Below are 14286 nucleotides of genomic sequence, written 5' to 3'. Positions count from 1 at the left end.
GGTCCTTTATGATGTGGAGATTTGAATTATGGCTATGGGTCTGACATAAAATGGACAGCTCTGGCACCAGGTGTGTCCCCAGCCTGAGCACAGATGGAGTGAGGGCAAGGATCTGATATAGACCTGGGACACAGGAGGGGAGATTATTTGCTTCCTGTGAGGGCTTCTTGAACAGCGGTGGGTGCAATATCACCTCCTCCAAACCAGAGAGTGGGGTGACATCACTATTCCCCTCCTCCCCACCTCAACTCCCCACCCCCATCCCACCAACGTGGTCAGACGTCAGAGAGAAATACCGTGCCTCCAATGGAGGCAGAGGCGCTTGCACCCAACACTGCCTCCTGGACCTTGAAGGGTCGTGTTTTTTTTTTTTAATTTTTAAAAATTATTTTATTTTATATTTTTTAATAAATTAATTTTTTATTGGTGTTCAATTTACCAACATACAGAATAACACCCAGTGCGCATCCCGTCAAGTGTCCCCTTCAGTGCCCGCCACCCACTCACCCCCACCCCCCGCCTTCCTCCCCTTCCACCACCCCTAGTTCGTTTCCCAGAGTTAGGAGTCTTTATGTTCTGTCTCCCTTTCTGATATTCCTACCCATTTCTTCTCCCTTCCCTTCTATTCCCTTTCACTATTATTTATATTCCCCAAATGAATGAGAACATACACTGTTTGTCCTTCTCCGATTGACTTATTTCACTGAGCATAATACCCTCCAGTTCCATCTACATTGAAGCAAATGGTGGGTATTTGTCATTTCTAATGGCTGAGTAATATTCCATTGTATACATAAACCACATCTTCTTTTTTTTAATAAAATAATTTTTTATTGGTGTTCAATTTACCAACATACAGAATAACACCCAGTGCTCATCCCGTCAAGTGTCCCCCTCAGTGCCCGTCACCCACTCACCCCCACCCCCGCCCTCCTCCCCTTCCACCACCCCTAGTTTGTTTCCCAGAGTTAGGAGTCTTTATGTTCTGTCTCCCTTTCTCATATTTCCCACACATTTCTTCTCCCTTCCCTTATATTCCCTTTCACTATTTTTTATATTCCCCCAATGAATGAGAACATACACTGTTTGTCCTTCTCCGATTGGCTTACTTCACTCAGCATAATACCCTCCAGTTCCATGCGCGTTGAAGCAAATGGTGGGTATTTGTCGTTTCTAATGGCTGAGTAATATTCTATTGTATAGATAAACCACATCTTCTTTATCCATTCATCTTTCCATGGACACCGAGGCTCCTTCCACAGGGTCGTGTTACCTAGGGCAGCTGACTGTGAGCCTGCACAGTGGGCCTCTCCCTCAGAAGACCAAAATAGGCCCCCTGCATATGACATGTCTACTGACCATAGAGGGCTCCAAAGTATCAACTTCAGTTCTGGTGTAAATAGGATCAGGTTTTCTTTCTTTTCTTTTTCTTTCATCTTTTTTGTTGTTGCTGTTTCCTTTGGAATTGGGATTACATTGTTTTGTTTGTTTTCATTCTTTCTCCTTCTCTTTTTTTGTGGATCAGGCTTTTTGCCGTTTCTTTTTTCCAGGCTTATTTTAAGAAACAAATCAAAGCACATCTAGTTAATGTACAAATACTCCCCACTGCAAAAAAGGTGGCACTCTGCAGAGGACCGACCTGTGGGAAAGAGGAGCCAATATGTAACAGCAGAGTGCACGTAGCATACAGCAGAAACACTTCCTGAAGTGCTGAATAGTGTATGACACCTTCTTAATATAGCATTACTCATAGGAACATAAAACATGCCGAATGACAAGGCAGAGGAATTCTCCCCCAAAGGAAAGGTCAAGAAGAAATCACAACCAGGGATTTTCTCGAAACAGTTATAAGCAATATAACTGAGAAGAATTTAGAGCAACAGTCATGAGAATACTATCTGGGCTTGAAAGAAGCATAGAAGACACCAGGGACACCCTTGCTATAGAGATAGAGGACCTAAATACTAGTTAGGATGAAATCTAAAAATACTATAACTGATATGCAAAACTGACTGGATGTAATCAAAATGAGGGTGAAAAAAGGAGAGGAACAAATGGGCGATATAGAAGATAAATTATGGAAAAGAATGTAGCTGGAGAGAATAGAGCAAATTATTAGATCATGAAGGTAGAATTATGGAACTCAGCGATTTTTTTAAATAATAAATTTATTTTTTATTGGTGTTCAATTTGCCAACATACAGAATAACACCCAGTGCTCATCCCGTCAAGTGCCCCCCTCAGTGCCCGTTACCCATTTACCCCCACCCCCCACCCTCCTCCCCTTCTACCACCCCTAGTTCATTTCCCAGAGTTAGAAGTCTTTATGTTCTGTCTCCCTTTCTAATATTTCCTACCCATTTCTTCTCCCTTCCCTTCTATTCCCTTTTATTATTATTTATATTCCCCAAATGAATGAGAACATATAATGTTTGTCCCTCTCATTTTAGCTTATTTCACTCAGCATAATACCCTCCAGTTCCATCCACGTTGAAGCAAACAGTGAGTATTTGTCATTTCTAATGGCTGAGTAATATTCCATTGTATACATAAACCACATCTTCTTTATCCATTCATCTTTCCATGGACACCGAGGCTCCTTCCACAGTTTGGCTATTGTGGACATTGCTGCTATAAACATCGGGGTGCAGGTGTCCCGGTGTTTCATTGCATCTGAATCTTTGGGGTAAATCCCCAACAGTGCAATTGCTGGGTCATAGGGCAGGTCTATTTTTAACTCTTTGAGGAACCTCCACACAGTTTTCCAGAGTGGCTGCACCAGTTCACATTCCCACCAACAGTGTAAGAGGGTTCCCCTTTCTCTGCATCACCTCCAACATTTGTGGTTTCCTGCCTTGTTAATTTTCCCCATTCTCACTGGTGTGAGGTGGGATCTCATTGTGGTTTTGATTTGTATTTCCCTGATGGCAAGTGATGCAGAGCATTTTCTCATGTGCTTGTTGGCCATGTCTATGTCTTCCTCTGTGAGATTTCTGTTCATGTCTTTTGCCCATTTCATGATTGGATTGTTTGTTTTTTTGTTGTTGAGTTTAATAAATTCTTTATAGATCTTGGATACTAGCCCTTTATCGGAAACGTCATTTGAAAATATCCTCTCCCATTCTGTAGGTTGTCTTTTAGTTTTGTTGACTGTATCCTTTGCTGTGCAAAAGCTTATCTTGATGAAGTCCCAGTAGTTCATTTTTCCTTTTATTTCTTTTGCCTTCCTGGATGTATCTTGCAAGAAGTTACTGTGGCCGAGTTCCAAAAGAAAGGGTGTTGTCTGTGTTCTCCTCTAGGATTTTGATGGAATCTTGTGTCACATTTAGATCTTTCATCCATTTTGAGTTTATCTTTGTGTATGGTGCAAGAGAGTGGTCTAGTTTCATTCTTCTGGATGTGAATGTCCAATTTTCCCAGCACCATTTATTGAAGAGACTGTCTTTTTTTCCAGTGGATAGTCTTTCCTCCTTTATCGAATATTGACCATATTCGAATCGAATATGATCGAATTCGAATATTGACCATATTCGAATCGACCATATCGAATAGTTGACCATAAATTTCAGGGTCCACCTCTGGATTCTCTATTCTGTTCCATTGATCTATGTGTCTGTTTTTGTGCCAGTACCACATCATCTTGATGACCACAGCTTTGTAGTACAACCTGAAATCTGGCATTGTGATGTCCCCAGCTATGGTTTTCTTTTTTAAAATTCCCCTGGCTATTCAGGGTCTTTTTTGATTCCACACAAATCTTAAAATAATTTGTTCTATCTCTCTGAAGAAAGTCCATGGTATTTTGATAGGGATTGCATTAAATGTGTAAACTGCCCTGGGTAACATTGACATTTTCACAATATTAATTCTGCCAATCCATGAGCATGGAATATTTTCCATCTCCTTGTGTCTTCCTCAATTTCTTTCAGAAGTGTTCTATAGTTTTTAGGGTATAGATCCTTTACCTCTTTGGTTAGGTTTATTCCTCGGTATCTTATGCTTTTGGGTGCAATTGTAAATAGGATTGACTCCGTAATTTCTCTTTCTTCAGTCTCATTGTTAGTGTATGGAAATGCCACTGACTTCTGGGCAGTGATTTTGTATCCTGCCATGCTGCCAAATTGCTGTATGAGTTCTAACAATCTTGGGGTGGAGGCTTTTGGGTTTTCTATGTAGAGTATCATGTCATCTGCGAAGAGGGAGAGTTTGACTTCTTCTTTGCCAATTTGAATGCCTTTAATGTCTTTTTGTTGTCTGATTGCTGAGGCGAGGACTTCCAGTACTATGTTGAATAGCAGTGGTGAGAGTGGACATCCCTGTCTTGTTCCTGATCTTAGGGGAAAGGCTCCCAGTGCTTCCCCATTGAGAATTATATTTGCTGTGGGCTTTTCGTAGATGGCTTTTAAGATGTTGAGGAATGTTCCCTCTATCCCTACACTCTGAAGAGTTTCGATCAGGAATGGATGCTGTATTTCGTCAAATGTTTTCTCTGCATCTAATGAGAGGATCATATGGTTCTTGGTTTTTCTCTTGCTGATATGATGAATCACATTGATTGCTTTACGAGTGTTAAACCAGCCTTGTGTCCCGGGAATAAATCCTACTTGGTCATGGTGAATAATTTTCTTAATGTACTATTGGATCCCATTGGCTAGTATCTTGCTGAGAATTTTTGCATCCATGTTCATCAGGGATATTGGTCTATAATTCTACTTTTTTGGTGGGGTCTTTGTCTGGTTTTGGAATTAAGGTGATGCTGGCCTCATAGAACGAATTTGGAAGTACTCCATCTCTTTCTGTCTTTCCAAACAGCCCTAGTAGAATAGGTATGGTTTCTTCTTTAAACATTTGATAGAATTCGCCTGGGAAGCCATCTGGCCCTGGACTTTTGTGTCTTGGGAGGTTTTTGATGACTGCTTCAATTTCCTCCCTGGTTATTGGCCTCTTCAGGTTTTCTATTACTTCCTGTTCCAGTTTTGGTAGTGTGTGGCTTTCCAGAAATATGTCCATTTCTTCTAGATTGCCTAATTTATTGGTGTATAGCTGTTCATAATATTTTTAAAAATCGTTTGTATTTCCTTGGTGTTGGTAGTGATCTCTCCTTTCTCATTCATGATTTTATTAATTTGAGTCTTCTCTCTCTTCTTTTCAATAAAGCTGGCTAATGCTTTATCTCTCTTATTAATTCTTTCAAAGAACCAACTCCTGGTTCTGTTGATCTGTTCCACAGTTCTTGTCATCTCGATTTCATTGAGTTCTGCTCGAATCTTTATTAAGTCTCTTCTTCTGCTGGGTGTAGGATCTATTTGCTGTTTTTTCTCTAGCTCCTTTAGGTGTAAGGTTAGCTTCTGTATTTGAGTTCTTTCCAGTTTTTGAAAGGATGCTTGTATTGCGGTGTCCTTCCCCCTCAAGACTGCTTTTGCTGCATCGCAAAGATTTTGAACGGTTGTCTTCATTCTCATTAGTTCCATGACTTTTTAAATTCTTCTTTAATTTCCTGGTTGACTCTTTCATCTTTTAGCAGGATGGTCCTTAACCTCCACGTGTTTGAAGTCTCTCCAAACTTCTTGTTGTGATTTAGTTCTAATTTCAAGGCATTATGGTCTGAGAATACGCAGGGGACGATCTCAATCTTTTGGTATCGGTTCAGATCTGATTTGTGACCCAATATGTGGTCTATTCTGGAGAAAGTTCCATGTGCACTTGAGAAGAATGTGTATTCAGTTGAGTTTGGATGTAAAGTTCTGTAGATATCTGTGAAATCCATCTGGTCCAGTGTATCATTTAAAGCTCTCGTTTCTTTGGAGAAGTTGTGCTTAGAAGACCTATCGAGTATAGAAAGAGCTACATTGAAGTCACCAAGTATAAGTGTATTATTATCTAAGTATTTCTTCACTTTGGTTATTAATTGATTTAAATATTTGGGAGCTCCCACATTCGGGGCATATATATTGAGGATTGTTAAGTCCTCTTCTTGGGACTTATCATCCTTTAAGTATGATATAGTGTCCCTCTTCATCTGTCACTACAGTCTTCGGGGTAAATTTTAGTTTATCTGATATAAGGATGGCTACCCCTGCTTTCTTTTGAGGACCATTCGAATGGTAAATCGTTCTCCAACCTTTTATTTTCAGGCTGTAGGTGTCCTTCTGTCTAAAATGAGTCTCTTTCAGACAGCAAATAGATGGGTCCTGCTTTTTTATCCAGTCTGAAACCCTGCGCCTTTTGATGGGGTCATTAAGCCCGTTCACGTTTAGAGTTACTATTGATAGATATGAGTTTAGTGTCATCATGATATCTATTCAGTCCTTGTTTTTGTGGATTGTTCCACTGAACTTCTTCTTAAAGGGGAATTTTAAGAGTCCCCCTTAAAATTTCTTGCAGAGCTGGTTTGGAGGTCACATATTCTTTCAGTGCCTGCCTGTCTTGGGAGCTCTTTATCTCTCCTTCCATTTTGAATTAGAGCCTTGCTGGATAAAGTATTCTTGGTTGCATGTTCTTCTCATTTAGGACCCTGAATATATCCTGCCAGCCCTTTCTGGCCTGCCAGGTCTCTGTGGAGAGGTCTGCTGTTACCCTAATACTCCTCCCCATAAAAGTCAGGGATTTCTTGTCTCTTGCTGCCTTAAGGATCTTCTCTTTATCTTTGGAATTTGCAAGCTTCACTATTAAATGTCGAGGTGTTGAACGGGTTTTATTGATTTCAGGGGGGAATCTCTCTATTTCCTGGATCTGAATGCCTGTTTCCCTTCCCAGATTAGGAAAGTTTTCAGCTAGGATTTGTTGAAATACATATTCTGGCCCTCTGTCCCTTTCAGCGCCTTCAGGAACCCCAATTAAACATAGGTTTTTCTTCCTCAGGATGTCATTTCTTTCCCTTAATCTATCCTCATGGTCTTTTATTTATTTATTTTTAAATTTTTTAAAATTTTTATTTATTTATGATAGTCAAAGAGAGAGAGAGAGAGGCAGAGACACAGGCAGAGGGAGAAGCAGGCTCCATGCACCGGGAGCCCTATATGGGACTCGATCCCAGGTCTCCAGGATCGCGCCCTGGGCCAAAGGCAGGCGCCAAACCGCTGCGCCACCCAGGGATCCCCACTCATGGTCTTTTAATTGTTTGTCTCTGTTTTCCCTCAGTTTCCCTCTTTGCCATCAACTTGTTTTCTCTGTCACTCACTCGTTCTTCCACCTCTTTAACGCTCGTTGTTAGGACTTTTAGTTTGGATTGCGTCTCATTCAATTGATTTTTAATTTCTGCCTGATTAGATCTAAATTCTGCAGTCATGAAGTCTCTTGAGTTGTTTATGCTTTTTTCTAGAGCCACCAGTAGCTTTATTTTTTTTTAATTAATTTTTATTGGTGTTCAATTTACCAACATACAGAAAAACACCCAGTGCTCACCCCGTCAAGTGTCCACCTCAGTGCCCATCACCCATTCCCCTCCAACACCCGCCCTCCTCCCCTTCCACCACCCCTAGTTCGTTTCCCCGAGTTAGGAGTCTTTATGTTCTGTCTCCCTTCCTGATATTTCCCAACATTTCTTTTCCCTTCCTTTATATTCCCTTTCACTATTATTCATATTCCCCAAATGAATGAGAACATACACTGTTTTTCCTTCTCCGATTGACTTATTTCACTCAGCATAATACCCTCCAGTTCCATCCATGTTGAAGCAAATGGTGGGTATTTGTCGTTTCTAATTGCTGAGTAATATTCCATTGTATACATAAACCACATCTTCTTTATCCATTCATCTTTCGATGGACACCGAGGCTCCTTCCACAGTTTGGCTATTGTGGCCATTGCTGATAGAAACATCGGGGTGCAGGTGTCCCGACGTTTCATTGCATCTGAATCTTTGGGGTAAATCCACCAGTAGCTTTATAATAATGCTTCTGAATTGGCTTTCTGACATTGAATTGTAATCCAAATTTTGTAACTCTGTGGGAGTTACAGAAATCAAAAATAAAAAACAAAAACAAAAACAAAACACGGGGGAGTATCTTCTGATTCTGTATACTTTAAGTCCCTTGACTTCCCCTGGAACTTCTCCGTCTAGGTGGTCTTCTGGGAGAGGGGCCTGTTGTGCTGATTTTCAGGTGTTAGCACTTGGGGGAGCTGCTCTGCCCCCTGCCTGGTGCAGGGCTCAGTGGGGGTTGTTTACCCTGTGAGGCCCCAGGAGGAGCAACCACAGTGGCAGCGCCCAGCTCTGGAGCCCTGGATTCAGCTCCTGTAGTAACTACGGAGCTCTCATTCTGCAGGGGCCAGGATGCTCGGGGGGCGGGGCCGCTGATATGCTCAGCTTGGGCAGGAGCGTCCTTGCTGTCCTGGCCCCTCCTGGCCTCTGCCTGTCCCAGGGGGAGGCCGGATCCTGGGCTGTGTCCCCGGCGCCCTGTGCTCCAGGGCCTGCGCTGTTGGATTCATGCTCCCGGAGCCGCGCAGCCCCCTAGCTGCAGAGCCGCCGCCCGAGCCCCTCCGATCTGCTCCCAGGTCCAGCCGTGTGCGCGCTGCAGCTCTTAGGAAGCTCGGTGCACTCTCCCTGGGGCGCAGGTGTCTGTTAGTATCCCAGGGAGCCTGAGGGCATCCTCGCCCGCCTGGGGTCCTTCTCTAACTCCCTGTGAGCCCCCTTCTGTCCAGGAAGATTCGTGAAGCTCCTGCTTCTCCGGGTCGGGGCTTTGCTGTTCTTGGACACTCGCCCCGGCCTTAGCCCAGCCCCTCGTGGGGTCCCTCCCCCTTGATGCCTTTTGTTTCTTTATTACTTCCCCCCCGCATCTTCCTACCTTGATAGAAGCATGAACTTTTCTCACTGTAGCACTCCAGCTGTTCTCTCTTTAAATCTCAGACCGAATTTGTAGATTTTCAGGATGATTTGAAGGTTATCTGGGAAATTTGGTGGGGACAGGTGACTTGGGGACCCTACTCTTCCACCATCTTCTCCCTAAAGTCCTCAGCGATTTCATAAAGCACAATAATATTCTTATCATAGGAGTCACAGAAGGGAAGAGCAGGAAAAGGGGGCAGAGGATAATTTGAACAGCTCACAGCTGAGAACTTCCTAATCTGGGGAAGGAAACAGGTATTCAAGTCCAAGAAGCATAGGGAACTACCTTCAAAATCAACAAAAACAGCCCAACACCAACACATATCACAGTGAAACTTAGAAAATACAAAATAAAGAGGCAATTCTGAAATCGGCTAGGGACAAAGGGTACTTAACCTATAGGGGCAGACCACATAAGGTTAGCAGCAGATCTATCCACAAAAATTTGGCAGGCCAGAAGAGAATGGTATGATACATTTAACATGCCAAAGGGGGAGAGTAAGTAGCCAGGAATATTTTATACCGCAAGGCTGTCATTCAGAATAGAAGGAGAGATAAAGAGTTTACAATACAAGCCAAAACAAAAGGAGTTCATGGACTTTAACTAAACCACCCCCACAAGAAACATTAAGGGGGACCATTGGAGGAGCAAAGAGAGACCAAAACCAAAAAAAGCAGAAAGGAAATTGGCGATCTACAGGAACAGCGACTTTACAAGTAATATAATGGCACTAAATTCAAACTTACCAATAATTACTCTGAATGTAAATGGACTAAAGAGAGACCAAAACCAAAAAAAGCAGAAAGGAAATTTCTGCTTGGCGATCTACAGGAACAGCGACTTTACAAGTAATATAATGGCACTAAATTCAAACTTACCAATAATTACTCTGAATGTAAATGGACTAAATGCTCCAGTCAAAAGACAAGGGATATCAGAATAGATTAAAAAAAGAGACAAGATCCATGGATATGCTGCTTACAAGAGACTCACCTTAGATTCAAAGACACCTCCAGATCAAAAGTGAGGGAATGGAAAACCATTTACCATACTAATGGACATCAAAAAGAAGCAGGAGTAGCCATAGTTATATCAGACAAACTAGATTTTAAACCAAAGAGGTTTAATAAGAGATGAAGAAGGGCACTATATCATAATAAAGGGGTCTATCCAACAAAAAATCCGATACTTGTGAATATTTATGTCTCCCACTTGGGAGCAGCCAAATATATAAACCAATTAATCACAAAATAAAGCAACTCAAGGATAATGATACAATAAATGTAGGAGACTTTAACACCCCACTCACAGAAACGGACAGGTCATCTAAACACCGTCGACAAGGAAACAATGGCTTTGAATGACATACTGGGCCAGTTATCATCAGACCTTTTTATCCTAAAGCAACAGAATGCAGTTTATCTTTGAATGAGCATGGAACATTCTCCAGAATAGATTACACACTGGGTCACAAATCAGGCCTCAACCTGTACAAAAGGAGTGAAATCTTGATGGGATGAGCACTGGGTGTTATTCTTTATGTTGGCAAATTGAACACCAATAAAAAATAAATCTATAAACAAAACAAAACAAAACAGAAGGAGTGAGATGTTACCATGCATATTTTCCAGCCACTAGTTTCCAATGCTATGAAACTTGAAGTGAAGCACAAGAAAAATTTGGGACTATAGATTTAAGGGCAAGGAGTTTATTACAATGTATTTCTATTGAGACAGAAGGATGCAGTATACTGTTCACAAAATCAGAAAACATGTAAGAACTGTACATGGTGAGCTTTGGTTATTTTTCCCTTATGCCATAGAAAAAATGTATAAAAATTATCAAAAAGCTAATGTGCAGGGATATTGTCTTGTTCGTCTGTAAAAATGGAGCTCAGTATCATAACTGCTCCTTGGAGCTTTGGAATATTTTACCCTGTATTCTTTTTTAATTACTCCTGTAGTCAAGATACATACATGGAATTGAAGTCTTATGTAACAATTCTATCCTTTTGCCAGCAGGTCAGTTGTAATAAATCTAGGATGTGATGAAAAAGAAGGAAAACATTTGGAGGGACCACAGATACCTGGAGGTTAAAGAACATCCTACATAACAATGAATGGATTAACCACAAAAATAAAGAAGAAAAAATATGCATGGAAGCAAATGAAAATGAAAACAACGACAGTCCAAAACTTTGGGATGCAGCGAAGGTGGTCATAAGAGGGGAAGTATATAGCAATCCAGGCCTTCCTTGAGAAACAAAAAGTATCTCAAATACACAATTAACTTTATACCCAAAGGAGTTGTAGAATAAACAGCAAATAAAGCCCAACACCAGCAGAAGAAAGGAAATGATACAGATTAAAGCAGAAATAAATGATACAGAAATATTTTTTAAAAAAACATAGTAGAACAGATCAGTGAAACTGGGAGCTGGTTCTTTTTTTTTTTTTTAATTTTTATTGGTGTTCAATTTACCAACATACAGAAAAACACCCAGTGCTCATCCTGTCAAGTGTCCACCTCAGTGCCCGTCACCCATTCCCCTCCAACACCCGCCCTCCTCCCCCTCCACCACCCCTAGTTCGTTTTCCCGAGTTAGGAGTCTTTATGTTCTGTCTCCCTTCCTGATATTTCCCAACATTTCTTCTCCCTTCCTTTATATTCCCTTTCACTATTATTCATATTCCCCAAATGAATGGTTCTTTTAAAGAATTAACAAAACTGATGAACTGCTACCCAGACCTAATAAAAAGAAAAGAGAAAGGACCTGGATAAATAAAATCACAAATGAAAGAAGAGGGATCCTAACCAATACTACAGGAATACACTTATCAGGGAAGATTATAAGCAACTCTATGCCAGCAATTTGGGCAATGTGGAAGAAATGGATAAATGCCTAAAAGCATACTAACACATATACATATAAACAACCACAACTGAAACAGGAAGAAACAGATAATTTGAACAGACCAATAACCAGTGAAGAAATTGAACCAGTAATAAAAAATCTTCCAATAAACAAGAGCTTGGGGATGGAGAGAGTTTCCCAGGGCAATTCTACCAACATGTAAAGAAGAGGAAACACCTATTCTTCTGAAATTGTTCCACAAAACAGAAACAGAAGGAAAATTTCCAACCCATTCTCCGAGGCCAACATTACTTTTATTCCAAAGCCAAAGACCCCACTAGAAAGGAGAATTACAAGACCACTATCCCTGATGAACACAACTACAAAAATTCTCAACAAGTTACTAGCAAATCAAATTAACAGTATGTTAAAAGAATTATTGACATGATCAAGTGGGTTTTATTCCTGGACTCCAGAGTGGTTCAATATCCACAGATCAATCAAAGTGATACATCACATTAATAAAAGAAAGGATAAGAACCACATGATCCTCTCAACGGATGCAGAAAAAGCATTTGACAAAAATAGGGATAGAAGGAACATAGCTCAACATCATAAAGGCCATATACGAAAGACCCACAACTAATATCCTCAATGGGGAAAAGCCCTCAGATTTTTCCCTAAGGTCAGGAACATACAGGGATGTTGACTCTCACGACTATTGTTCAATATAATACTGGAATTCCTGGCCTCGGGCATAAGACAACAAAAAGAAATAAAAGGCATCCACATCGATCAGGAAGTATGGAAACTTTTACTCTTTGTAGACGACATGATGCTCTAAGTAGAAAACTGGAAAGACTCCACCAAAACATTACTAGAACTGGTATATGAATTCAGCAAAGTTGTAAGATATAAAATCAACGTACTTCTGTTCGTACCTCTGTTGCATTTCTATACACCAATAATGAAGCTGCAGAAAGAGAAATCAAGGAATTGATCCCATTTACAATTGCACCAAAAGTTGTAAGATCCCTTGGAATAAACCTAACCAAAGAGGTAAAAGGTCCGTGCTGAAAACTATAGAACACTTATGAAAGCAATTGAAGAGGACACAAAGAAATGGAGTGCAATCTCCATCAAAATACCACCAGAATTTTTCACATAGCTAGAACAAACAACACTAAAATTTGTATCGAATCAGAAAAGGCCAAAGTAGTGTTGAAAAAGAGAGCAAAGCTGGGGGCATTGCAATCCCAGACTTCAAGCTGTATTACAAAGCTATCATCATCAACACAATAGGCACTGGCACAAAAACAGACACAGAGTCCAATGGAACAGAATGAAGAACCGAGAAATGAACCCACACGATATGGCCAACTAATCTTCGACAAAGCAGGAAAGAATATCCAGTAGGAAAAAGACAATCTCTTCAACAAATAGTGTTGCTATAACTGGACAGTGACATGCAGAAGAAAGAAACCGGACCACTTTCTTACATCATACACAGAAAGAAATTCAAAATGGTTGAAAGACTTAAATGTAAGACAGGGAACCATCAAAATCCTAGAAGAGAAAACAGGCAGCAACCCTTTGGACCTCAGACACAGCTACTTCCTTTTAGACATGTCTCCAGATGCAAGTATCTATTGGGACCTCATCGAGATCAGAAAGCTTCTGCACAGTACAGGACATGATCAACAAAACTAAAAGGCAACTGATGGAATGGGAGAAGGTATTAGCTAATGTCTTATCAGATAAAGGGCTACTATCCAAAATCTATTTTTACAAAACCAAATTATGTTTTTTTCTGGCAAAATATTAAAAAAATGTATCAAACTCAATACCCCAAAAACAATCCAGTCAAGGAAGAGGCAGAAGGCACGAGCAGACATTTCTCCAAAGAAGACATATAAATGACCAACAGACCATGAAAAAATTCTCAACATCATTCGGCGTCATCCACGTAGAAGCAAATGGTGGGTATTTGTCATGTCTAATGGCTAATATTTCATTGTATATACAGACCACATCCTCTTGATCTATTCATCCTTCGATGGACACCTAGGCTCCTTCCACAGTTTGGCTATAGTGGACACGGCTGCTATAAACATCGGGGTGCAGGTGTTCTGACATTTCACTGCATCTGTATCTTTGGGGTAAATCCCCAGCAGTGCAATTGTGGGTCATAGGGCAAAACTATTTTCAACTTCTTGAGGAACCTCCACACAATTTTCCAGAGTGGCTGTACCAGCTCACATTCCCTCCAACTGGCATGGTCAACATTGATTAACCAGTCAACATCTTTCCCATTCTTCTGGTTCCAGACAGCCCAACCAAAGAGCCGTTGAAGGTTTTAACAGGGCAACCTCTACCCTTATGCTTCTAAAGCATGTGACATGGGGCTGTGCCGATTTGTGGCACCCGGTGCAGTCTTACTGATTGACAAACAAATGGAGGAGAAAAACAGGATCACATTGGACCCATTGATCACCGTCTCAAAGAGACTTGGTTCAGTTTGAGTTGCCTCATTTTAAAGGGTTAGAAATAGGTATTTTTATTCCTGGATGCTTCTTGGTACCATTAATGGGCCACAACACGTTCGAG

This window comes from Vulpes vulpes, chromosome 10 (genome assembly GCF_048418805.1).
Source record: "Vulpes vulpes isolate BD-2025 chromosome 10, VulVul3, whole genome shotgun sequence".
NCBI lineage: Eukaryota > Metazoa > Chordata > Mammalia > Carnivora > Canidae > Vulpes > Vulpes vulpes.
This window is presented reverse-complemented; position numbering follows the sequence as displayed.